A 27,961-nucleotide genomic window follows, 5' to 3' on the forward strand; every position below is an offset into this window, starting at 1 on the left:
GAAAGTCAAGACCCTTACCCCAGTCCCTCTATTTAACCACCATAAAAATCCTAAGCAAGTTCCCTTTTCCTGCTCTCTGAAGCCATTTTTGAATCAGCTTGGTAAGCCTGCCCTCCTCCTCCCAGAGGGCCTTATTATGATATTTACATTCTGTTTCAATGGGTAGTTTCAATACGTGGTTTCTCAAAGTGTAGTCCAAATGCCATTTGGGGATTTGATAAAAATTTGTATTATTGAGGCCCACTCCAAATTCAATGAATGAAATCTCAACTCTGGACTATAAAAAAAAAAAAGTGCCATCAATAATATTAATACAAAATAAAGTTAGAGAAATATTGCTGAAATACTGCTTTAGGGTACATCTCATCTGTCTTCTATCCTTCATTTTCCACATCTTTACACCCATTCAGAATACGGTATGGTCAATGCCCTTGTGTTGATGAGTGATACAAATCTCCTTCAAATTTCAGCACACAGTTTGCTTCCTGAGGATATCCATGCCTGGTTATCAAGGCATGCCACCATAATACCCTATTCTACTTCTCTGTATTGCAGTTATTACTTTCTCATATTTTTATTGCATAGGTGTTTGTTTGCTCTCCATCTCACCCCACGAATGTACATTTTAAAAGATCAGAGGCTTCCACTGTCTAATTTATTTGTCTCCAGCACCAAAAACAATGCTTAGAATATGGCAAGCCCTCAGTTAATATTGATACTGAGTGAATAAATACATAAATAAGGCAAAAAACACCTATTTTAATTTTATTTTTCAGAGTAAATTCTTGACACTCATATGAAGAAACATAAGCTTGAAGGGACTTTATAAGGGCTAAATTATTTGAACAGGAAAGTGATTTATAGTTCCAAATAGGCTAAGAACTAAATGAACTTAAAACATGAAGTCAATTATAAAGCCCAAGTTAATGAGAATGTACGATAAGCTAAGTTCTTTTTAACCTATAATAAAACAAAATTTAACCAGTTGAAAAGAGGAGGAAACTATCAGTGGAGCAAGACCAGATAATATTGATAGATTGTTAGGGCCCTGACTTGTGGTGCTGACTCCGGAGAGACCAGCATCAGCATCAGAGACCAAGCAGCCTTCATCCAAAAGAACAGTATCAATAGTTGAATGGGAGCAGAATTAGCCTCTACAGCTAATCCTGTCCTCATTCAAAGGAATACCATATACATACCCGGGCATCTACGGCAGTCAATATCTCATTCATATAAAGATTATACAATTTATTTTATATGCAGCAGTGACACCTATCTGTGCCCCAAAATGTTGTTTAGTCCCATTCAAAATTCCCATTTCGACCTCCCCTTTTTAATTGATCCAGACAAACATATATTCCTTGATGCTGAAGTTGGGGCTTGAATACTTGAAGTGGGGGGGGGGGTCTTTGTGTTATGAATAGGGACTTAATGAAACTACTTTAAGTCTTCACCAAAGCTTTGAAAATAGTGAAACATACCTCTACTCATCATGCATGTATACTGTAATTAGAGAAATAACATAGAAATAGATCTAATCTATTATATTAAAGATTTTCACACTCTCACTTCTAAATGCTTAACAGTTGAGCATACATAAGTCCAAATAATTATCATTGATTTTAGTTTTCTTGGTAGAAGCTGGCAGAGCAAAGACACATAACTTGCCAAGATGTAATGACTCATTTGAAATTCAGCGTAATATACAGCACTTAAGGGGAGAATATATGACTTGTGGAATCAGTGAGGGACACAGGAAAGGAATAAGTAGCATAATATAAAAAAAAAATAAACAAAAACACAGGAGAATTCATAACAGCACAAACAAGCCTAATGTTTACTCAGATAAAGAAATAAACATAACATAATGTTGATTTTGCTAAAGGCAGTGTCATATAAGTCAGGGTTGTTACAGTTAAGATTTTCAGTATGCAATTGCCATGAATTTGAAAATATTTTTGTGGTAATAAGGGACCATTTTGTTATGAACTTGCTGATTCTATACCATTAATTATACCACCATCTAATATAATGTGTTTTTTTTAACATCTTTATTGGAGTATAATTGCTTTACAATGGTGTGTTAGTTTCTGCTTTATAACAAAGTGAATCAGTTATACATATACATATGTCCCCATATCTCTTCCCTCTTGCATCTCCCTCCCTCGCACCCTCCCTATCCCACCCCTCTAGGTGGTCACAAAGCACCGAGCTGATCTCCCTGTACTATGCAGCTGCTTCCCACTAGCTATCTATTCTACGTTTGGTAGTGTATATATGTCCATGCCACTCTCTCACTTTGTCCCAGCTTACCCTTCCCCCTCCCTGTATCCTCAAGTCCATTCTCTAGTAGGTCTGTGTCTTTATTCCCGTCTTGCCCCTAGGTCCTTCATGACCTTTTTTTTTTTTTTTTTTTTAGATTCTATATATATGTGTTAGCATACGGTATTTCTTTTTCTCTTTCTGACTTACTTGACTCTGTATCACAGACTCTAGGCCCATCCACCTCAACTACAAATAACTCAATTTCGTTTCTTTGTATGGCTGAGTAATATGCCATTGTATATATGTGCCACATCTTCTTTATCCATTCATCTGTCGATGGACACTTAGGTTGCTTCCACGTCCTGCTATTGTAAATAGAGCTGCAATGAACATTTTGGTACATGACTCTTTTTGAATTATGGTTTTCTCAGGGTATATGCCCAGTAGTGGGATTGCTGGGTCGTATGGTAGTTCTATTTTTAGTTTTTTAAGGAACCTCCATACTGTTCTCCATAGTGGCTCTATCAATTCACATTCCCACCAACAGTGCAACAGGGTTCCCTTTTCTCCACACCCTCTCCAGCATTTATTGCTTGTAGATTTTTTGATGATGGCCATTCTAACTGGTGTGAGATGATATCTCATTGTAGTTTCGATTTGAATTTCTCTAATGATTAATGATGTTGAGCATTCTTTCATGTGTTTGTTGGCAATCTGTATATCTTCTTTGGAGAAATGTCTGTTTAAGTCTTCTGCCCATTTTTGGATTGGGTTCTTTGTTTTCTTAATATTGAGCTGCATGAGCTGCTTGTAAATTTTGGAGATTAATCCTTTGTCAGTTGCTTCTTTTGCAAATATTTTCTCCCATTCTGAGGGCTGTCTTTTCATCTTGTTTATGGTTTCCTTTGCTGTGCAAAAGCTTTGAAGTTTCATTAGGTCCCATTTGTTTATTTTTGTTTTTATTTCCATTTCTCTAGGATGTGGGTCAAAAAGGATCTTGCTGTGATTTATGTCATAGAGTGTTCTGCCTATGTTTTCCTCTAAGAGTGTTATCTTGTCTGGCCTTACATTTAGGTCTTTAATCCATTTTGAGTTTATTTTTGTGTATGGTGTTAGGGAGTGTTCTAATTTCATTCTCTTACATGTAGCTGTCCAGTTTTCCCAGCCTCTTATTGAAGAGGCTGTCTTTTCTCCATTGTATATTCTTGCCTCCTTTATCAAAGATAAGGTGACCATATGTGCGTGGGTTTATCTCTGGGCTTTCTATCCTGTTCCACTGATCCATATTTCTGTTTTTGTGCCCATACCATACTGTCTTGATTACTGTAGCTTTGTAGTATAGTCTGAAGTCAGGGAGTCTGATTCCTCCAGCTCTGTTTTTCTTTCTCAAGATTTCTTTGGCTATTCGGGGTCTTTTGTGTTTCCATACAAATTGTGAAATTTTTTGTTCTAGTTCTGTGAGAAATGCCAGTGGTAGTTTGATAGGGATTGCATTGAATCTGTAGATTGCTTTGGGTAGTATGGTCATTTTCAGAATGTTGATTCTTCCAATCCAAGAACATGGTATATCTCTCCATCTATTTGTATCATCTTTAATTTCTTTCATCAGTGTCTTATAATTTTCTGCATCCAGGTCTTTTGTCTCCTTAGGTAGGTTTATTCCTAGATATTTTATTCTTTTTGTTGCAATGCTAAATGGGAGTGTTTTCTTAATTTCACTTTCAGATTTTTCATCATTGGTGTATAGGAATGCAAGAGATTTCTGTGCATTAATTTTGTATCCTGCTACTTTACCAAATTCATTGATGAGCTCTAGTAGTTTTATGGTAGCATCTTTAGGATTCTCTATGTATAGTATCATGTCATCTGCAAACAGTGACAGCTTTACTTCTTCTTTTCCAATTTGGATTCCTTTTATTTCTTTTTCTTCTCTGATTGCTGTGGCTAAAACTTCCAAAACTATGTTGAGTAATAGTGGTGAGAGTGGGCAACCTTGTCTTGTTCCTGATCTTAGTGGAAATGGTTTCAGTTTTTCACCATTGAGGACGATGTTGACTGTGGGTTTGTCATATGTGGCCTTTATTATGTTGAGAAAAGTTCCCTCTATGCCTACTTTCTGGAGAGGTTTTTATCATAAATGGGTGTTGAATTTTGTCAAAAGCTTTCTCTGCATCTATTGAGATGATCATATGGTTCTTCTCCTTCAATTTGTTAATATAGTGTATCATGTTAATTGATTTGCGTATATTGAAGAATCCTTTCATTCCTGGGATAAACACCACTTGATCATAGTGTATGATCCTTTTAATGTGCTGTTGGATTCTGTTTGCTAGTATTTTGTTGAGGATTTTTGCATCTATGTTCATCAGTGATATTGGCCTGTAGTTTTCTTTCTTTGTGACATCTTTGTCTGGTTTTGGTATCAGGGTGATGGTTACCTCGTAGAATGAGTTTGGGAGTGTTCCTCCCTCTGCTATGTTTTGGAAGAGTTTGAGAAGGATCGGTGTTAGCTCTTCTTTAAATGTTTGATAGCATTCGCCTGTGAAGCCATCTGGTCCTGAGCGTTTATTTGTTGGAAGATTTTTAATCACAGTTTCAATTTCAGTGCTTGTGATTGGTCTGTTCATATTTTCTATTTCTCCCTGGTTCAGTCTCAGAAGGTTGTGCATTTCTGAGAATTTGTCCATTTCTTCCAGGTCGTCCATTTTATTGGCATAGAGTTGCTTATAGTAATCTCTCATGATCCTTTGTATTTCTGCAGTGTCAGTTGTTACTTCTCCTTTTTCATTTCTAATTGTATTAATTTGAGTCTTCTCCCTTTTCTTCTTGATGAGTCTGGCTAATGGTTTATCAATTTTCTTTATCTTCTCAAAGAACCAGCTTTTAGTTTTATTGATCTTTGCTATCATTTCCTTCATTTCTTTTTCATTTATTTCTGATCTGATCTTTATGATTTCTTTCTGTCTGCTAACTTTGGGGTTTTTTGTTCTTCTGTCTCTAATTGCTTTAGGTGTAAGGTTAGGTTGTTTATTTGAGATGTTTCTTGTTTACTAAGATAGGATTGTATTGCTATAAACTTCCCTCTTAGAACTGCTTTTGCTGCATCCCATAGGTTTTGTGTTGTTGGGTTTTCATTGTCACTTGTTTCTAGGTATTTTTTGATTTCCTCTTTGATTTCTTCAGTGATCTCTTGGTTATTTAGTAGGGTATTGTTTAGCCTCCATGTGTTTGTATTTCTTACAGATTTTTTCCTGTAATTGATATCTAGTCTCATAGCGTTGTGGTCAGAAAAGACACTTGATACAATTTCAATTTTCTTAAATTTACCAAGGCTTGATTTGTGACCCAAGATATGATCTATGCTGAAGAATGTTCCATGAGCACTTGAGAAGTATGTGTATTCTGTTGTTTTTGGATGGAATGTCCTATAAATATCAATTAAGTTCATCTTGTTTAATATATCATTTAAAGCTTGTGTTTCCTTACTTATTTTCAGTTTGGATGATCTGTCCATTGGTGAAAGTGGGGTGTTTAAGTCCCCTACTATGATTGTGTTACTGTCGATTTCCCCTTTTATGGCTGTTAGTATTTGCCTTATGTATTGAGGTGCTCCTATGTTGCGTGCATAAATATTTACAATTGTTATATCTTCTTCTTGGATTGATCCCTTGATCATTATGTAGTGTCCTTCTTTGTCTCTTGTAATAGTCTTTATTTTAAAGTCTATTTTGTCTGATATGAGAATTGCTACTCCAGCTTTCTTTTGATTTCCATTTACATGGAATATCTTTTTCCATCCCCTCTCTTTCAGTCTGTATGTGTCCCTAGGTCTGAAGTGGGTCTCTTGTAGACAGCATATATACAGGTCTTGTTTTTGTATCCATTCAGCCAGTCTATGTCTTTTGGTTGGAGCATTTAATCCATTTAAATTTAAGGTAATTATCGATATGTAGGTTCCTATGACCATTTTGTTAGTTGTTTTGGGTTTGTTATTGTAGGTCTTTTCCTTCTCTTGTGTCCTGCCTAGAGAAGTACCTTTAATATTTGTTGTAAAGTTGATTTGGTGTTGCTGAATTCTCTTAGCTTTTGCCTGTCTGTAAAGGTTTTAATTTCTCCGTGAAATCTGAATGAGATCCTTGCTGGGTAGAGTAATCTTGGTTGTAGGTTATTCTCCTTCATCACTTTAAATATGTCCTGCCACTCCCTTCTGGCTTGCAGAGTTTCGGCTGCAACCTTATGGGTATATGGGTAACCTTATGGGTATTCCTTTGTGTGTTATTTGTTGTTTTTCCCCTGCTGCTTTTAATATTTTTTCTTTGTATTTAACTTTTGATAGTTTGATTAATATGTGTCTTGGCATGTTTCTCCTTGGATTTATCCTGTATGGGACTCTCTGCGCTTCCTGCACTTGATTAACTATTTCCTTTCCCATATTAGGGAAGTTTTCACCTATAATATCTTTAAATATTTTCTCAGTCCCTTTCGTTTTCTCTTCTTCTTCTGGGACCCCTATAATTCGAATGGTGGTGCGTTTAATGTTGTCCCAGAGGTCTCTGAGACCGTCCTCAATTCTTTTCATTCTTTTTTCTTTATTCTGCTCTGCAGTAGTTATTTCCACTATTTTATCTTCCAGGTCACTTATCCATTCTTCTGCCTCAGTTATTCTGCTATTGATCCCTTCTAGAGAATTTTTAATTTCATTTATTGTGTTGTTCATCACTGTTTGTTTGCTCTTTAGTTCTTCTAGGTCCTTGTTAAATGTTTCTTGTATTTTCTCCATTCTATTTCCAAGATATTGGATCATCTTTACTATCATTCTGAATTCTTTTTCAGGTAGACTGCCTATTTCCTCTTCATTTGTTAGGTCTGGTGGGTTTTTGCCTTGCTCCTTCATCTGCTGTGTGTTTCTCTGTCTTCTCATTTTGCTTAACTTACTGTTTGGGGTCTCCTTTTCACAGGCTGCAGGTTCCTAGTTCCCATTGTTTTTGGTGTCTGCCCCCAGTGGCTAAGTTTGGTTCAGTGGGTTGTGTAGGCTTCCTGGTGGAGGGGACTAGTGCCTGTGTTCTGGTGGATGATCCTGGATCTTGTCTTTCTGGTGGGTAGATCCACGTCTGGTGGTGTGTTTTGGGGTTTCTGTTGCCTTATTATGATTTTAGGCAGCCTCTCTGCTAATGGATGGGGTTGTGTTCCTGTCTTGCTAGTTGTTTGGCATAGGGTATCCAGCCCTGTAGCTTGCTGGTTGTTGAGTATAGCTGGGTCTTGGCATTGAGATGGAGATCTCTGGGAGATTTCTGCCGTTTGATATTACATGGAGCTGGGAGGTTTCTTGTGGACCAGTGTCCTGAACTTGGCTCTCCCACCTCAGAGGCACAGCCCTGATGCCTGGCTGGAGCACCAAGAGCCTGTCATCCACACGGCTCAGAATAAAAGGGAGAAAAAAAAGAAAGAAAGAAAGAAGAAGATAAAATAAAATAAAATAAAGTAAAATAAAATAAAGTTATTAAAATAAAAAATAATTATTAAAAAAAATTTTTTAAGCAATAAAAAGAAAAAGAAAGAAGAGAGGAACCAAACCAAAAAACAAAGCCACCAATGATAACAAGGGCTAAAAACTATACTAAAAAAAACAAAACAAAAAAAAAAAACAGGACAGACAGAATCCTAGGACAAATGGTAAAAGCAAAGCTATACAGACAAACTCACATACAGAAGCATACACATACACACTCACAAAAAGAGAAAAAGGGAAAACATATATATATATCATTGCTCCCAAAGTCCACCTCCTCAATTTGGGATGATTCGTTGTCTATTCAGGTATTCCACAGATGCAGGCACATCAAGTTGACTGTGGAGATTTAATCCACTGCTCCTGAGGCTGCTGGGAGAGATTTCCCTTTCTGTTCTTTGTTCACACATCTCCCGGGGTTCAGCTTTGTATTTGGACCCGCCTCTGCATGTAGGTCGCCTGAGGGCGTCTGTTCTTGGCTCAGACAGGACGGGGTTAAAGAAGCAGCTGAATCGGGGGCTCTGGCTCACTCAGGCGGGGGGGAGGGCGGGGTACGGAGGCGGGGCGAGCCTGCGGGCGGCAGAGGCCACTGTGACGTTGCACCAGCCTGAGGCGCGCAGTGCGTTCTCCCAGGGAAGTTGTCCCTGGATCACGGGACCCTGGCCGTGGCGGGCTGCACAGGCTCCCGGGAGGGGCGGTGTGGAGAGTGACCTGTGCTTGCACACAGGCTTCTTGGTGGCGGCCGCAGCAGCCCTAGCGTCTCCTGCCCGTCTCTGGGGTCCGCGCTGATAGCCGCGGCTCGCGCCCGTCTCTGGAGCTTGTTTAGGTGGTGCTCTGAATCCCCTCTCCTTGCACACCCTGAAACAATGGTCTCTTGCCTCTTAGGCAGCTGCAGACCTTTTCCCGGACTCCCTCCCGGCTAGCTGTGGTGCACTAGCCCCCTTCAGGCTGTGTTCACGCTGCCAACCCCAGTCCTCTCCCTGCGATCCGACCGAAGCCCAAGCCTCAGCTCCCAGCCCCCGCCCGCCCCGGCAGGTGAGCAGACAAGCCTCTTGGGCTGCTGAGTGCTGGTCGGCTCCGATCCTCTGTGCGGGAATCTCTCCGCTTTGCCCTCCGCACCCCTGTTGCTGCGCTCTCCTCCGTGGCTCCGAAGCTCGCCCCCTCCACCACCCGCAGTCTCCGCCCACGAAAGGGCTTCCTAGTGTGTGTAAACCTTTCCTCCTTCACAGCTCCCTCCCACTGGTGCAGGTCCCGTCCCTATTCTTTGTCTCTGGTTTTTCTTTTTTCTTTTGCCCTACCCAGGTACGTGGGGAGTTTCTTGCCTTTTGGGAGGTCTGAGGTCTTCTGCCAGCGTTCAGTAGGTGTTCTGTAGGAGTTGTTCCACATGTAGATGTATTTCTGATGTATTTGTGGGAAGGAAGGTGATCTCCGTGTCTTACTCTTCTGCCATCTTGAAGCTCCAAATGTTTTTTATATCAGTGATGATAGGTCTGAATTCCAAAAATGGAGTAAATATCAGGGAGTACAGATTCACTCAAAAACAATATTAGTGGTAAGAAATTGAATATTTTACCTCTACCCTGAACCTGAAAGTATGTTGATATGTCTATCATGTCACCTTAAACCAATGAATATGTAGGTCTTAAGCAAAATTTTGCTGTTTCTGACATTCTTGTGGTAAAAACTTTGTCAGCAAAAGACAATTTAATCTTAATAAGGCTGAGCAATCTTTTTAGAAATATTAGCATTCTTTCAAATGTTAAATTTATAAATGGAATTAGACCTAATGAATGAATCTAAAACTGGATATTTGGGAACATCTCAGATATATTGTGATAAGCATGCCTGTTATGTGGCAGTCACAATGAATTATTTTAAAGCATTACCAATCTTATTACTTAGGATTGTGGATAACTATCTCCTTGATCCAACTTCTGGCCCACAGAAGACTCAAATGCAAGAAATATAAGAAAATGCTGAGCATCCTTTGTTTAAACTACTCAGCAAATCTAATTAATTCTCAATTTCCACAAGGTTAGAGACTTTAACTGCACCCATAGAAATTTTTAATCCCAGCACAGAACAAGTAGTTCATTTTAAGCAGATGTTGGTTTCCCCTTGGCAACATGAGGCAACAATTCAAGCCTAAGGCTCAGGTTTACTTTCTCTCAGTTGCCTCTACCTCTTTTCAGCAAGTATGGCACATATCTCCACCCTATTTAATTCCCATTTTTAATGCCAATACTTCTTAATTTCATATTTAACTTTTCTAATTGACTTCTTTATATTCCAATAACAAGACTTGAAAATTATTTACAATAGCAGCAACTTATGTTTCAAATATATTGGAACACAAATTATTACATTTCTCAAAATACATACAGAAGTCAAGTTGCATATAATGGAATTTCCCATAAGGAAATTCATGATTAGAAAATTATTTCTGAATTTAAGACGCATTTCTAGGCCAGTCTTAAAAATATAAGCTCTGAAACTAGAAAGCAGCATCCCACATCAATCCAGCATATTACAAATAAATATATTTGATAGTGAAGCGGATTCCTAGAACCTGAGATAGATTACCCTGTCAACTATACTGTTCATGCAAGTTACTTAAATATTAAGATTGAATAACTCACATAATAACCCTCATATAGTCCTAATAGTTGCTAAATATATTTATACTCAATTGTATAAAAAATTATTTCATCTATACTGTTGGTTCAGTCATTTTCAACTAATTTTGTTTGTAGGTATGTAAAATCCCAACTTAAAATATATAATTATCCCCCATTTTCTCCCATCATAAATTTATGATTTTCTCCCATAAATTTATGAACTTGGAAAATCTTACCTGATGAAAATGTAATCAAGTATACAATACCCAGGATAAGAAAACTCTGTAAGCTGCTCCCCATAAACAGTGATGTTTTAACAAGGTCCATATAAGTCCTTGTACGTGTGCTGATTTTCAAAGCATTTACTCTAGTGTAAGTGGACTGCTTAAAAGCTGTAATAACCTATGAATAATTTTTTTTGACTTTAAGAGGCCAGTGCATAAATTTTACAAAATTTTCAGTGACGTTTTGTTTGATTCAGAATATGGTAGAATCTATGAAATTGATTCAGGGTCGAAAATGTCTAATGGACCTGGTGAACAGAGTGACTACCAGATCACCTCTGATCTCAAGTCTATGTAAAATTTATTCTGAATTAAAAGTGTGTTCAGAATAACACTTGATTGTTTTGATTCTGTATTTGCAGAGCAAATTACATTTTAATTGCAAAGAAAGCTTTTTAAAATAATATGCTCTTACAATTCAATAACAAGCCCACAAACAAGCCAATAAAAATGGACAAAAAGTTCTCTGTTGCATATGGGACACTGGGACACTTTAAGGAAGCAGGCGTAAGCTTAGAAAAACACTTTTCATTATATTCCTGAATTTTCAGTGTTATTTTATATATTCAACCTATGAGCTGTGGTATTTAGCTTCTAAATGTGAAATGTTATCACACAAAAGATCCATTAGGAAACATTCAATATTGTTTTTAGGATAATGACACAATTATAAATTTACTTGTGTCTGTGTTGCTCGTTAAAGTAAAACTTAGCAAAAATTGTAGTCTGGTATCAGATAAGCAGAAGTTATCCAATAAAGATGAAGAATATGTACACTTTCACTGAGGTGTTCAGAAATTTGTTGTCAGAAATTTTTGAAATAATGAATATTCAGCCTAAACAAATAAGGCAACAAGACAGAAAACCCAGAGTGCACTCTGATTGGTGTTAGTGATACAGAAATAATAGTGTTGAAACTTGTGCAGATGAGTCAAAGGACACTGATAAGAAGAGGTTATAATAAAATAATTTCCTACTCAATGATCATTTTCTGCTTCAACCTTTCATGCACACGCATTTCTTTTTACAGAAATGCAGCTTTTGAGCTCTGCTTAGGAAGTCATGAAGCTGCGAATTTTAAACTCAACCTTCATCAGAAAAGATAGATATGAGAACAACAGTAAGCTAGCACTGGAATTCTTTTCCAAGAAGAGCTTCAGAGCCAACATGGTTGTATATGCCCCAACAGTAATCCATCCTATCCCACCTAGATCTGCACCCGGTCGCAGTTCTTGACAATCATAGCATAAGCATGTATCACAAGAAAAGTTTGATACAGTTTAAAATAAGAAGGAGGCATAGAAGACATTTTAGAAACATTTCTATCAAAATGGAATTAAGGCCTGAATTGTAAAGGGTTAAACATCAACTAACTGGTATGTCAAGTTGCTTTTAATGTTTGACTTTTAAGAGCACACAAGTAAAATTACAATTGCATCTTTATTGTTAGCACAAGTTTGAATGTTTTATAGTGGGTTATGTCATCATATTCTGAATCTGAATACTTTTGTTTAAAAGTTGAATATATACATTAATATTGAAAGTTGAGGCAAAAAATAAATTATTTTTCCAACATTATGCCTGCTTCCCTAAAATTGTCTTGATGTTTCCTATATAATAGTACAGAGTAGAGAATAGGCAATGAGATTTGGATAACCTAACAAAATCTCTGGCATGTAATAAATTGCAACTTTTAAAAATATCAATTTGTGAAAGTCTAATAATCAGAATTATTTACTCCTCAGGGAATCCAGGTTGATATGTTTTAATGCCTAAAAGTAAATTATGATAAGTATCCTTGTTAAATATATCCTCTTATGTGGCAACTAATTTGCAGCTGTATTGTTTGTCTGAACGGAAGTCCATTTTTGTCCTTGCTGGTCAAAACACAGAGATTACAAGAGAAACCAGCAAATTGTATGTTTTTCTGCATCTTAGAGTTGAATTTTAAAGGTTAGATACTCATTTTCATTGTTATAAACTACTGACCTTAGACTAAAACAATGACTACCTGTATCAGACAGGATTGAGTCGCAGAAACCATGCTCGATGGTTCCTCCAGAAAGAAATGTACAATATTTCACATAACTGACAGGATTGACTATAAGACACGTCATTATCTCATGTACTACTAAGAATGATAAACATACTGACAGGGAAAATATATTTAGAATTGATGGAATACAGTCTCCCCATACAGCACATTGCTTAAAAATGGGCAGCAAGTGCTTAAGGAGCTTGCCAGGAAACCATCAAGCCCTCAGAGGCATTCTGCCCCTGCCCAGGAAAACTATACTTACCAAATCAGAAAACTGGTAAACTTAGCACCACACTGCCTCTGCCATAGTTCAGTAAATGCCATCATGACTGTAGAAAGCTACCAAATCACGGAAGCAGTGGATGCAGACCTATGAATTCCTCTGCCACATCATGCACCAGAAAAATGGATGCCTTGCTTGTCCCTTCTTCTTTCCTATTTCCCTCATTATGAAATTCAAGTTTCCCTGCAGTGCATCTGATTCTCAGACCTAAATCACACCTGGAAAACTAGCTGCAAAGGAGCTTGGGATATAGAGTTCTAGCAGTCCAGCTTCTACAATACAGAAAGAAACATATAGAAGGTTGGAGGTTAGAATGGACATTGCATGAGCCATATTCCATACCTTCCATTCTGCTCTTACTATCAAGTCAGCTATGTAGCTGACTTTGGAATAGAATATAGGAAGTGTGGTAGGTAGAATAATGCCCCTGCTCTCCAGAGATGCCTACATCCTAATTCTGGAATATACGAATATGTTATATTACATGGCACAGTTAAATTAAGGTTGCAGATGAAATTAAAGTTATTAATCAGCTGACCTTAAAATAGGGATATTATCCTGGATATGCAGGTGGGCCCGAAGTAATTACAGGAGTCCTTAAAAGTGGAACAAGAAAGCAGAAGAAGAAACCAGAGGGAGATGACTATAAAATACTGGCCAAAGATGCTACACACTTGACTTTGGAGATAGAGGAAGGGGCCATGAACCAAGGAATGTGGGTGGTCCCTAGAAGCTAGGAAAAGCAAAGAAATGAACTCCCCCCTAGATCCTCCAGAAGGAATTCCTGTGCATATATCTGGAGAAAACCATAATCTGAAAAGACACATGCAACCCAATGTTCATTGCAATGCTATTTACAATAGCCAAGACATGGAAGCAACCTAAATGTCCATCAACAGAGGAATGGATAAAGAAGATGTGGTACAAATATACAATGGAATATTACTCAGCCATAAAAAGGAATAGTGCCATTTGCAAAGACATGAATGGACCCAGAGATTGTCATACTGAGTGAAGTAAGTCAGATAAAGACGAATATCATGATATCGCTTATATGTAGAATCTTTAAAAAAATGGTATAAAGGAACTTACAAAACAGAAATAGAGTCACAGATGTAGAAAACAAACTTATGGTTATCGGGGGGAAGGGGGGAGCGAGGGATAAATTGGGAGATTGGGATTGACATATACACACTACTATACACAAAATAGATAACTAATAAGGACCTACTGTATAGCACAGGGAACTCTACTCAGTACTCTGTAATGACTTATATGGGAAAAGAATCTAAAAATGAGTGGATATATGTATATGTATAACTGTTTTACTATGCTGTACACCTGAAACTAACACAACATTGTGAAACAACTATACTCAAATAAAAATTTTTTAAAAATACAGCCCCATTGACCTCTTAATTTTAGCCCAGTAAGATCCATGTTTGACTTCTGACCTACGGAATTGTAAATAATTAATTTGCATTTTTCTGTATCACTAAGTAGTGGCAATTTGTTATAGCTGCAATAGGAAACCGACAGGAAATAAACAGGATGACCCTCTGCTTAGTCAACCAGTGTTATCAAATGGTTACTCTGTATCAAGAGGCATTCTAGCTCTTTTGGGAGAAAATGACATAGTCTGTGCTCTCAAGGACCTTCCAGACTAATGAAGAATAGGGACAAGTAAAGAGAACATTACAATATATTGTGATTAATGTTGTAATAGGACAAGTATAGACATGAGTGTTCAGGAGGTTTGTAGAAAAGTCATATCTCTGTGCATAGAAGGATACATTACTGGTATTTTCTGAGTTGCTATGAAGGTGAGGGTGGGCAATAGGATTGAGTTCTACTCTCAGAAGCAGATGAAAAAGTCAGTTTTATATCCATGCTAAGCTTTCAGATACTGAGTTCAATGATCTGAGAGTAATCATATCTTATATGTGTAACAGGCTTTATCACTTCTATCGCATTCATGCTCTAGCAAATCAGGCAACTTTTCCTCAGCTTTTTAAAAGTGCTGAATGATTTGCCACACTATTTAAAAGACAGTGATAGACACTCTTACATAATGAGAAGCACCTGTTATGTGCCTAAACATGTACTTCTGGTCCAGTGCTTTATAAGAGGGAATATTTAAGTCAGTGTTAATACTTTAGGATTCTTTCCTAGTACAAGCCATTTCAAAAAACTCCAGAGTCTATAATTACTGCTTCACATTACTGTCAGTACAGTCCCCACCAAGAGTCCTCCCACCTCAGTTTTCATCAGTGGGAGAATCTGAATAAGAAGGGAGTAGTAGAATCAAATAGGGAGAGGAAACAGACTGTGAAGATAAAACTACCAACAGATAAGTTCTCCACCTGAATATTTTTTAACTTCTTTTGTTCTTGCCTCTTTTTGAAAACTCAAATGAATTTTCAGAAAGTGATAACTGGTTATTATTGTTGCTGGATTCTCAGGCAGATTCTCATTGGCATATTTGTTTATAATAGTTTCAGAAAATGTGCCATAAACCATTAATTATTTACCATAAATTAATAAAATGTAGATTAATGGCGCAGTTGGGTTTTTTATTCCCACCACTTATCTCCCAAGCATTACAATCAAAGATAGTCAAAGTTCGGAAGTTGGCCCCTGTAGTGGTTAGGAAACTGGGCCCAGGCTGACTGGATCTGAATCCTGACTCAGCCCCTTTCTTCCTGAGTGACTTTGACAAACTTTTACTTGCTTCAATTTCCTAGTGTGTTGGAGGTTAATAATAGCACTTTCCTAAAAGGGATATTTGAGGATAAAATAAGCAAATACTGAATTTTACATACAATTGTGCCTAACACATGATAAGTGCTAACTAATTATTTGATAAATAAAATAGAAGATGAATTTAAATCACTTTAATTTCATATAAGGTATTAAAATTTCCACAGCATTTATGTTCTACCACTCTAGGTTTAAATAAACTTAGGAGACTTTTTTACACATCTCTTCAGTCATTCATTTAGTGTGATGAGCTAGAGAAACAGTGGCACATAAAACTGATGTGAAAAAGTCCGAACCTCATAGAACTTAGTGGCAAATACAGATATTACATCAAGGATTACAAGAGTAATGAGTTCTGTGATAAGGGGAAACACAAAGGGCATTGCTGGCAGATACAAGATATGGTTGAACAAAATACATTTTAAGGTAAGAGGTAAAAAATTCAACCAATCATCCAGAACTTTATCAAAATTCAAACACTGGATATTTCTGAGGACTAAATCATGCTGTGTGCGCGACATGACATTAAGATAGGCACCATGCCAAAACAGCCTTTCTGCCAAGAAGTCCTTGCTGTATTAAACCCAAATGTGTCTTCTGCTACACTGAGTACATTTTCTCTAGTATAGACTTTGGCTGCAGAAAAGGATGTTACCACTGTCAAAATAAAAAGAAACCACGATTCAACTTTATTTCTTAAACACTATGATAATCCATTCTTTTTAAAGGAATCTTGGGAGTTCTATGGAACTAAACTTGAAAAGTAGCAGCTAGGAAAAGAAGAGAAGAAATTTAATTTGCCTGCAGGGAAAACTCCCATGGGCAAAAGGACAATTTAACCTATGTATTTTAACTATAAAAATGGTCATTAAATTTGAAAACTCCTGGTGAACCTATAACTGGCAATAATGCAAGCTTTATGGACTATCTGTGAGATTTCTTTTGATTATTTTTTATGAGCTATTGAACTTTAGGAACAAGGTATCCTCTTCCTTTCCACCAATTGGCTTTGAGAACAAATACCCTTGGGTACAAATATAATTAGGTCCACACTGTAAGGCGTCATTTTCAACTCACATTGAAAGAAGAGCATCAGTAAGGAGTAGAATCGTCCCATTCACATTCAAAGGGTCTGATAGGTGTAAGAAAGCAACTAAAATGATTGTTCTGTACAGCAGTGTGACTCTCTCTCTGGAAATGGAGAGGATTAGGAAAAGTAAGGAAGCGCTACCTGTACTGGGCAATGTTTAGTAATAGAGAAAATACATTCTAGCTGGCTAAAGCCAAGAAAGATGGTTTACAGAATCACTGAGAATGCTGAAAAAACAGAATCAAGATTGTCCTTTTAGGAAAGACTCCCAGAGCCACAACAGAGAATGAGCACCAAAGGGGCTACCTCTTCTGTAATCAGGAAGCCACCCACTGAATGGAGAGGGTAGTCCTAGAGCGGTTTCTTCTCCATCCACACACCAACGCTGTAATTAGAAAGTCCCTTCGGGCTTCCCTGGTGGCGCAGTGGTTGAGAATCTGCCTGCCAATGCAGGGGACACGGGTTCGAGCCCTGGTCTGGGAGGATCCCACATGCCGCGGAGTGGCTGGGCCCGTGAGCCACAACTACTGAGCCTGCGCGTCTGGAGCCTGTGCTCCGCAACAAGAGAGGCCGCGACAGTGAGAGGCCCGCGCATCGCGGTGAAGAGTGGCCCCCGCTTGCCACAACTAGAGAAAGCCCTCGCACAGAAACGAAGACCCAACACAGCCATAAATAAATAAATAAATAAATAAATAAATAAATAAATAAATAAATAAATAAATTTATAAAAAAAAAAAAAAAAGAAAGTCCCTTCCATGACTGAGAAGCTGCTACTGCTGCCATCAGTTTCAAAACCATGCTATAAGGATATGATCAAAGTGGAGGTTCCACTCAGACCTCTTGATGCCTGTGATGCTACAGGCTGGACACTGGTACCTCCGTTAATTGTCCTACCCAATAAACAAATACATTATTAAATAATAAAATAAATGTCTCCACAAAACTGCTTACCAGCAGAATCCTCAGAAACAGGAAATGTCCAGCTTCAGCCTCACTTTCTACTTCCCAAAGTGCAAATATTTCCAAGCCACTCTGGAATCTTTACCTGCCAAGAAACCTAAGGACTGTGGTTTTCAGTTTTCCAGCCTCTGCAGTTCAGGAAATCTCACGAGAAAGAAGTTGGAAGGGATGTCATAAACCAATTCAATATATTTCTACATTATGAATTGCAAATGAAACATCTTTAACAATTAATATTTATTCTTTGATGCCCAGAATAAATAGCATCAGTCCAAAAGATCTACCCTCTAGGCAAACTGATTCATTTACAATTCATGCTTTTGAGCAACCACAAAGAGGAGAACTAGCCCTACCACAAAAAATTTATCCAAATCTATTCATTTTCTCAATACAGTTAGTGAGGATTTAGATAAAGGAAAAATGCCTACAGACATCTGACTGGCAATATAACTTGTTATATACCATTAGAGATTATTTTTTCTTTCTTAATTTCTGGGAAATACACCGTGGTAGACAGAATTTTAAGATAACCGCCAGATTCCCATCTCCTGGGGTATACACCCTGTTTATTCCCTTCCTCTTGAGCATGGGTAAGATGTGGATAGGATGGATTTCATTCCCATTATTAGATTACATTAAATGGCAAAGGTGAAGGCATTCTGCAGATGAAAATAAGATTCCAAATTAGTTGACTTTGAATTAATAAAAATGAAGATTATCCCTGGTGAGTATGATTTCATCAGGAGACGCTTTTAAAGAGGGACTGAGTCCTGCATGGAAAAAAATTCTCCTGCTGGCCTTCAAGAAGTGAGCTGCCACATTTTGAGAGACAAGCCCCACATGTCAAGGACCAGAGGGTGGCATTTAGGAGCTGAGAGTGGTTCTGATCTACAGCTAACAAGAAAATCAGTATCTCAGTCACACAACTACAAGGAAATTCATGTTTCCAACAACTAATGAGTTTGGAAAAGGACTTTAAATAAGCCTCAGATGAGTTTGTAACCCCTGTAAACTCCCTGCTTGCAGCTTTCTGAGATCCTTAGCAGAGAACCCAGCTAGACTATGCCCAAATTTCCAACCCACAGAAACTGTGAAGTAATAAGTGAGTGTGTTTTTAAGCCACTAACTTTGTGGTAGTTTCTTGTACAACAGGAAACTAATACATATATGAAAAATATTTTACCAAGACTTTTCAAACATGTATTATTTATATATGTTACTCTTTAACTTGGAAACACTTTATTATAAAGTCAATAAAAAGGAATTAGAAAAATACCAAAATATTAATTAATTTTAATGCACCTCTACCAGTGTCATATAAAATGAAATGAAACATTTTAATCTCTTTATGCACTTGAAGTATGTTAATATCAAAGCCTTGCAGTTACAAATTTAGGTCATTCAATTTGCAGAAAATGTATAATACATAACTTAATTGGCAAGCTCAACTCTCATTGTCTAGTAAATTAACCTAATCAGACTTACTGTCTGTCAAAAACAAAAAAAATCCAATATCATTTTTCACTTAAAGAGTAGATCTTAAAATGTGACACCTTGGCACTTATCTCATTTATTAATTCCAATTCTTAGATAAATACACAGCTAGCTAAAGCACAGAGTCTTGTTATGAGTTTGTTTTATAGAAGAACTAATGAATCACCACTTTCTTTCTGATGCTCCTTCTGCTCTCCTCTAATGGGCCTTTCCCTCAGAAGGATTAAATTACTTGACAGTAGTCAGAAGATGGAAGAGAACATGTCATTCAATGAAAATTATCATCACTTGCACTGCCCCACTCTATAACATACCTAAGAACATCCTCACATAGTTTTGGGGTTTTTTTAACATCTTTAATGGAGTATAACTGCTTTACAATGGTGTGTTAGTTTCTGCTGTATAACAAAGTGAATCAGCTATATATATACATATATCCCCATATCTCCTCCCTCTTGTGTCTCCCTCCCTCCCACCTTCCCTATCCCACCCCTCTAGGTTGTCACAAAGCACCGAGCTGATCTCCCTGTGCTATGCAGCTGCTTCCCACTAGCTGTTTCACATTTGGTAGTGTATATATGTCTATGCCACTCTCTCACTTTGTCACAGCTTACCCTTCCCCCTCCCCGTGTCCTGAAGTCCATTCTCTACCTCTGCGTCTTTATTCCTGTCCTGCCCCTAGGTTCTTCAGAACCATTTATTTATTTATTTTTTTAGATTCCATATATGTGTGTTAGCATACAGTATTTGTTTTTCTCTTTCTGACTTACTTCACTCTGTATAACAGACTCTAGGTCCACCCTCCTCACTACAAATAACTCAGTTTTGTTTCTTTTTTTGGCTGAGTAATATTCCATTGTATATATGTGCCACATCTTCTTTATCCATTCATCTGTTGATGGACACTTAGGTTGCTTCCATGTCCTGGCTATTGTAAATACAGCTGCAATGAACATTGTGGTACATGACTCTTTTTTAATTATGGTTTTCTCAGGGTATATGCCCAGTAGTGGGATTGCTGGGTCATATGGTAGTTCTATTTTTAGTTTTTTAAGGAACCTCCATACTGTTCTCCATAGTGGCTGTATCAATTTACATTCCCACCAACAGTGCAAGAGGGTTCCCTTTTCTCCACACCCTCTCCAGCATTTATTGTTTGTAGATTTTTGATGATGGCCATTCTGACTGGTGTGAGATGATACCTCATTGTAGTTTTTATTTGCATTTCTCTAATGATTAGTGATGTTGAGCATCCTTTCACGTGTTTCTTGGGAATCTGTATATCTTCTTTGGAGAAATGTCTATTTAGGTCTTCTGCCCATTTTTGGATTGGGTTGTTTTATTGATATTGAGCTGCATGAACTGCTTGTAATTTTGGAGATTAATCCTTTGTCAGTTGCTTCATTTGCAAATATTTTCTCCCATTCTGAGGGTTGTCAAAAGCTTTTTCTGCATCTATTGAGATGATCATATGGTTTTTATTCTTCAATTTGTTAATATGGTGTATCACATTGATTGATTTGCATATATTGAAGAATCCCTGCATCCCTGGGATAAATCCCACTTGATCATGGTCTATGATCCTTTTAATGTGTTGTTGGATTTGGTTTGCTAGTATTTTGTTGAGGATTTTATGTCTGTGTTCATCAGTGATATTGGCCTGTAATTTTCTTTTTCTGTGATATCTTTGTCTGGTGTTGGTATCAGGATAACGGTGGCCTTGTAGAATGAGTTTGTGAGTGTTCCTCCCTCTGCAGTGTTTTGGAAGAGTTTCAGAAGGATAGGTGTTAGCTCTTCTCTAAATGTTTAATAGAATTCATCTGTGAAGCCATCTGGTCCTGGGCTTTTGTTTGTTGGAAGATTTTTAATCAGAGTCTCAACTTCAGTGCTTGTGATTGGTCTGTTTATATTTTCTATTTCTTCCTGGTTCAGTCTCGGAAGGTTGTGCTTTTCTAAGAATTTGTCCATTTCTTCCAGGTTGTCCATTTTATTAGCATATAGTTGCTTGTAGTAATCTCTCATGATCCTTTGTATTTCTGCAGTGTCAGTTGTTACTTCTCCTTTTTCATTTCTAATTCTATTGATTTGAGTCTTCTCCCTTTTTTTTCTTGATTAGTCTGGCTAATGGTTTATCAATTTTATCTATCTTCTCAAAGGACCAGCTTTTAGTTTTATTGATCTTTGCTATTGTTTCCTTCATTTCTTTTCCATTTATTTCTGATCTGATCTTTACAATTTCTTTCCTTCTGCTAACTTTGGGGGTTTTTTGTTCTGCTTTCTCTAATTGCTTTAGGTGTAAGGTTAGGTTGTTTATTTGAGATTTTTCTTGTTTCTTGAGGTAGGCTTGTATTGCTATAACCTTCCCTTTTAGAACTGCTTTTGCTGCATCCCATAGGTTTTCGGTCATCGGGTTTTCATTGTCCTTTGTTTCTAGGTATTTTTTTATTTCCTTTTTGATTTCTTTAGTGATCTCTTGGTTATTTAGTAGTGTATTGTTTAGCCTCCATGTGTTTGTATTTTTTACAGATTTTTTCCTGTAATTGATATCTAGTCTCATAGCGTTGTGGTCAGAAAAGATACTTGATACCATTTCAATTTTCTTAAATTTACCAAGGCTTGATTTGTGACCCAAGATATGATCTGTCCTGAAGAATATTCCATGAGTACTTGAGAAGAAAGTGTATTCTCTTGTTTTTGGATGGAATGTCCTATATATATCAATTAAGTCCATCTTGTTTAATGTGTCATTTAAAGCTTGTGTTTCCTTATTTATTTTCATTTTGGATGATCTGTCCATTGGTGAAAGTGGGGTGTTAAAGTCCCCTACTATGATTGTGTTACTGTCGATTTCCCCTTTTATGGCTGTTAGTATTTGCCTTATGTGTTGAGGTGCTCCTGTGTTGGGTGCATAAAGATTCACAATTGTTATATCTTCTTCTTGGATTGATCCCTTGATCATTATGTAGTGCCCTTCTTTGTTTCTTGTAATTAAAGTCTATTTTGTCTCATATGAGAATTGCTATTTCAGCTTTCTTTTGATTTCCATTTGCATGGAATATCTTTTTCCATCCCCTCTCTTTCAGTCTGTATGTGTCCCTAGGTCTGAAGTGGGTCTCTTGTAGACAGCATATATATGGGTCTTGTTTTTGTATCCATTCAGCCAGTCTGTGTCTTTTGGTTGGAGCATTTAATCCATTTACATTTAAGGTAGTTATCAATATGTATGTTCCTATTACCATTTTCTTAATTGTTTTGGGTTTGTTATTGTAGGTATTTTCCTTCTCTTGTGTTTCCTGCCTAGAGAAGTTCCTTTAGCATTTGTTGTAAAGTTGGGTTGGTGGTGCTGAATTCTCTTACCTTTTGCTTGTTGGTAAAGGTTTTAATTTCTTCATCAAATCTGAATGAGATCCTTGCTGGGTAATCTTGGTTGTTGGTTCTTCCCTTTCATCACTTTAAATATGTCCTGCCACTCCCTTCTGCTTGCAAAGTTTTGGCTGAAAGATCAGCTGTTAACCTTATGGGGATTCCCTTGTGTGTTATTTGTTGTTTTTCCCTTGCTGCTTTTAATATTTTTTGTTTGTATTTAATTTTTGATAGTTTGATTAATATGTGTCTTGGTGTGTTTCTCCTTGGATTTATCCTGTGTGGGACTCTCTGCACTTCCTTGACTTGATTAACTGTTTCCATTCTCATATTAGGGAAGTTTTCAACTGTAATATCTTCAAATATTTTCTCAGTCCCTTTCTTTTTCTCTTCTTATTCTGGGACCCCTATAATTCGAATGTTGGTGCATTTCATGTTGTCCCAGAGGTCTCTGAGACTGTCCTCAATTCTTTTCATTCTTTTTTCTTTATTCTGCTCTGTGGTAGTTATTTCCACTATTTTATCTTCCAGGTCACTTATCCGTTCTTCTGCCTCAGTTATTCTGCTATTGATTCCCTCTAGAGAATTTTAAATTTCATTTATTGTGTTGTTCATCATTGTTTGTTTGCTCCTTAGTTCTTCTAGGTCCTTGTTAAACCTTTCTTGTATTTTCCCCAGTCTATTCCCAAGATTTTGGATCATCTTTAGTATCCTTACTCTGAATTCTTTTTCAGGTAGACTGCCTATTTCCTCTCATTTGTTTGGTCTGGTGGGTTTTTGCCTTGCTCCTTCATCTGCTGTGTGTTTCTCTGTCTTCTCATTTTGCTTTACTTACTGTGTTTGGTGTCTCCTTTTTGCAGGCTGCAGGTTCGTAGTTCCCATTGTTTTTGGTGTCTGCCCCCAGTGGGTGAGGTTGGTTCAGTGGGTTGTGTAGGTTTCCTGATGGAGGGGACTGGTGCCTGTGTTCTGGTGGATGAGCATGGATCTTGTCTTTCTGGTGGGCAGGACCACGTCTGGTGGTGTGTTTTGGCGTGTCTGTGAACTTGTTATGATTTTAGGCAGCCTCTCTGCTAATGGGTGGGGTTGTGTTCCTATCTTGCTAGTTGTTTGGCATAGGGTGTCCAGCACTGTAGCTTGCTGGTCATTGAGTGGAGCTGGGTCTTAGCGTTGAAATGGAGATCTCTGGGAGATCTTTTGCCGTTTGATATTATGTGGAGCCAGGAGGTCTCTGGTGGACCAGTTTCCTGAATTCGGCTCTCCCACCTCAGAGGCACAGGCCTGACAGCCGCCTGGAGCACCAAGACCCTGTCAGCCACACAGCTGTTTGCTCACCAGTCTTGGAGTAATTGGAAGTCTTTTTTGGATCCCCATATGGGCCACCAAAATGTTGACCTCAGGTTGTCTGAGATGGTATTTCTCTTTTCCTCTCAGTTGGGTAAGATTATTGAAATCTATTATAGCGGCACTAGCTTGAAAATCAGCCAGTGCAAAAACAAACATGCTCATAAGGCGGAGCTCTCTACACGTCTTCCTGTATGATGATGTCTTCCTCATATAGTTTTAAACACATTTTCTAATGTAGCTCTTTACCGTTAAAATAGATATGTATGAAACAAAGAAGCATTGATTAAAAGAGCGTACCTAAAACTGATATATTGATTTGTCTACCTGTTTGATGCCCACATAGATTTTACATTCCCATAATGCACCATAGTTAGATACAGAATGGGAACAAGCTAGGCCTTTCTACTGTAAAGTGAAACAACAGTTTTGAGAGCACACCTATGGCCTGTTCTCAGGTAATTTTATATATGAGTTTTATAGAACTTGAAGATATGGAACTTTATTCTCATTAAACTATCTATATCTAGACACCCAAGTTTGATGTTAATTGGAAAGAAAAAGCAAAGCAGCCCAACACACTGATATTGGTTTAATAGGTACATTATAATCGTAATCATTTTATGCCTTATATATTCTTTCTCACTGTTCTATGGAAATAAAGCTCACACTGTAAGAAGTAAACTTTGTAACTTTTTCTTCTATGTGATTAATATTCTATAATAATATCCTGATGAACATCAAACAGTTTACCTTATACAATTGGTTATTTTAGTCAATGTAGCACCTTGACCAAGACTTTTAAGTGTACAAATCTGAAAGTTTATCCCTCTTTCCATCATCCTATTTTATTTTCCCCTAATTTGGAAATAATAGCCATTCACCTAGTTTGTCTTATTCTCATTTTAGTTTATATAAATATGTACCCACAAACATTCCCACTGCAGCTAATTACTGTAAGAATACTGCCAAAATCCAAAGAATTTTTTTCTCACATATGCATGCCATTATACATTCACAGGAGAATAATGCTTTAGGTGCTTTCAGAAGATATTGTTCATCTTTCCATATCCTCATGTTTGTAATGTCATAGTGAGCGTATTCCCATGAATAATGAGATGGTAAAATTCTCCGTTGTCTTTTTTTGTGTGTTTTGGCTTTACCTTTTTTTTAATAACTGACGTACTAATGCTATTTTATTTCACCCAGATAATTTTTAGTTAACTTTCCCAGTTCATTAAGCTCTATTTCGTAAGTTTCTGTGCAAAACTACGATGAATAATTCTAGCTCAATATTCAGTTATTTCAATATATTGCTTTCTTTTTCTCATTTGATTAGCAGAAACAAAGCTAAACCCTACCTCTTTTCTGTTAATATATTTTTGTGACTATTGAAAGAAATGTCACTTGTTTCAGGTTGCAAAAATTAACATTGGTTTTAAAATAATTTTCTGCTTCTATATATTTATTTAATATTAAAGAACATTGTAATGAGAGAAAGGAGACCTGTCAAACTCAATATATGTGACTCCATTTGTAAACTTGGGCAAGAGTCATTCAACATATGTAGGTCTTTCATTCTCCATCAATAAAAGAAAGTAATAGGATAACTTAAAGCACCTTAGGGGTCTGATATTTCTAACTTCTTTATACACAATTTTCTCTAATGCATCAATTTCAAAAAACTTTCCTAGAAGTTTTGTGTCAAAAAGTAGTCTTCCATTTAAATTATGCACAATTATAAAAATCCTACGTTTTTAATGCAGAAAATATAACATAGAGCATGAAGCTTGGGAGATATTCATATGCTTCTTTTTTATGAAATTCCCCAGTTCCCAGTCTTCTCTAGTTAAGAGTCCATAATGCTGAGGTCTGAAATTTGATTTCATTGAGAATCAGAATTCTACAATCTGCAATGTTTGTTTACCCTTATATAATCCAATCTTCCCTATGCAGTAGATAAGAACTTTCTATGGAGAAAAACCCACTGCTCCAGGAGGGAGCGCAGGTGATTTCAAACTTGCAATTTGAAGTGTGCTGCATGTGAATGTTGTTTCTGCGTCATTCTCTCCCCGTGCCACAGCTTGTTTGGGATGCCCTTGCTGACTCAGTTTACTGGCATGAATAAACCATAAAAAAGTTTTGCTCATTCTACCAGTACTTTCTGCATTTTCCAACACAAGCTAAAAGATTTCCGACATAATTTCATAAAGGCTGAATCGTGCATGGTCAATTAAAAAAAAATTCTAGGACTAGAACTAATGCAAAAAGGTAGAGAATAAGATTTGGCACAAAGGAAATGGTTATTTAGGGAAAGCCTTCAAAGAAAAGAGTCAAATATCTTAAGGGTTGATTCCTTCTTGTCCCACATCAAGAACCAATTACTTTAAAAAGACTAGCAAAAAAAACCTTTTTTCTCTGGAATTTACACTATCTTCTCTCCATTCTCCTCTACTATTCAGCATCATTTGTCACCCCTCTAACTAACTGCCATTATTATATATTAAATATGTTCCCAGGTTGTGTGATAGCCAGAGTTACCAAGTTGAGAGCTGAGAGTCTTGACAGATTAGGGAACCAGCAAAATTTCAAATATTAAGTTGGTGGTAAGCAAGAACAGCAAGATATATTTGAGTATAAACTGAAATACATAATTTTTGAAAATCCGGGAATTCTGTGCAATAAATTTGGAGAACGGTATCTATTTAGTCCTAATTTACTTTTCCTCACTTAACACCTCCCTTCATTGGATGTTGAGGCACAATGTTGATGCTATGTCAGCAACTGCTATAGCAGCTCACCAACCCTATTGCATCATTTTCCTGGACAAACTGCTAGTCAGTATTTCCCAGCCTTTTTTTGCCCTTGGGGATTGGAGGATAGGAGCTCGTGCTCTAGCCAATAGAATGTGACTAGCAATCATGAGCATTACTCCCAGGTCTTCTCCATAAAAATACCGCCCCATGTAAAATTTTCTGTGCTTTTCCTTTTTTTTTTTTTCTTTTCCTGGATTAATGCAAATGAACACAATGATCCACAAGATCATGGTAGAAGCACAAGATAAAAGAGACTGGGCTCCTGGAACATCACTTGGGGGAAAAACACCTGTCATAAGGAACACCCATTGTGGACTTTGAATGAGTTCTTTTTTTGAGACATTATACCCACTGGAATTTGTTTGTCACAATTGCTAGCATTATATTAACTAACATGCTACCAAACTAGTGAGAATCATTTTTAATTCTCACTCACCTTGCCTTGCCAGGGAAAGTCCATAAAAAATAAAATATTTACTCCCTAACTGTTAATCATAGTCTATTCAACCAATACAGGTTAAGTGAAGTGATTCCCCACCTGGGGTATCTGCCTCCCTGGGATTGAGGTTGCCCTCCTTCCCCTCAGCCTATACTTGAGAATTTCTACTTTAAATGACAGGTAGTCCTGATGGGAGTGTGTTATGCTGTGCACAACATCCAGCAATGGATGAAATACCAATTAATGCCTCATATCTTCCATGATATCATGAGCATTTACTAAATGCTAGCCCTAATTCACTATCACTTATCAAGTTTCTAGAAAGTCAGTGTGGGAGAGGACCATACAAGGGTGTAGATATGAGGAGGCTTAGTTTATTGGGGATCTTTGATGTGATAGTCTAACCAGTTACATTTCTTGTTCTTCACATTTCTTCAGAAATAACCAACAACAACTTTACAATTCCATTTATAAACTAATCAGATTCCTAGGAAATAATTAAACTGAGCACAAGTCTTGAGAACTAAAAATTTCATGATCTCTACCCATCTTGAATTTCAAAATTGATTTAAGAGGCATTGCAGGGATGGAAATCTAAATTTAAGAGAAGAGCCAAAAATGCCAGAGATAGGGCTCTGATCCAAAAGAAAACCAGGCAATGACTATGTCCTGCAAAGGCCAGAGAGCAGACACAGAGGAAA

The 27,961-nt window shown here is 37.3% G+C and overlaps 1 protein-coding gene and 1 long non-coding RNA gene across 5 annotated transcripts in view; both read right to left on the minus strand.

The window, feature by feature from the left end:
• Window positions 1–27,961, minus strand: part of LOC309661997 (uncharacterized protein) — a 515,569-nt gene that overhangs the window by 127,778 nt on the left and 359,830 nt on the right. The window lies entirely within an intron of this gene.
• The window catches only part of LOC309662015, a 181,728-nt gene that overhangs the window by 99,577 nt on the left and 54,190 nt on the right, over window positions 1–27,961 (minus strand). The window lies entirely within an intron of this gene.

The sequence above is a fragment of the Balaenoptera physalus genome (genome assembly GCF_965194825.1).
Source record: "Balaenoptera physalus genome assembly, chromosome: 5".
Classification (NCBI taxonomy): Eukaryota; Metazoa; Chordata; class Mammalia; order Artiodactyla; family Balaenopteridae; genus Balaenoptera; species Balaenoptera physalus.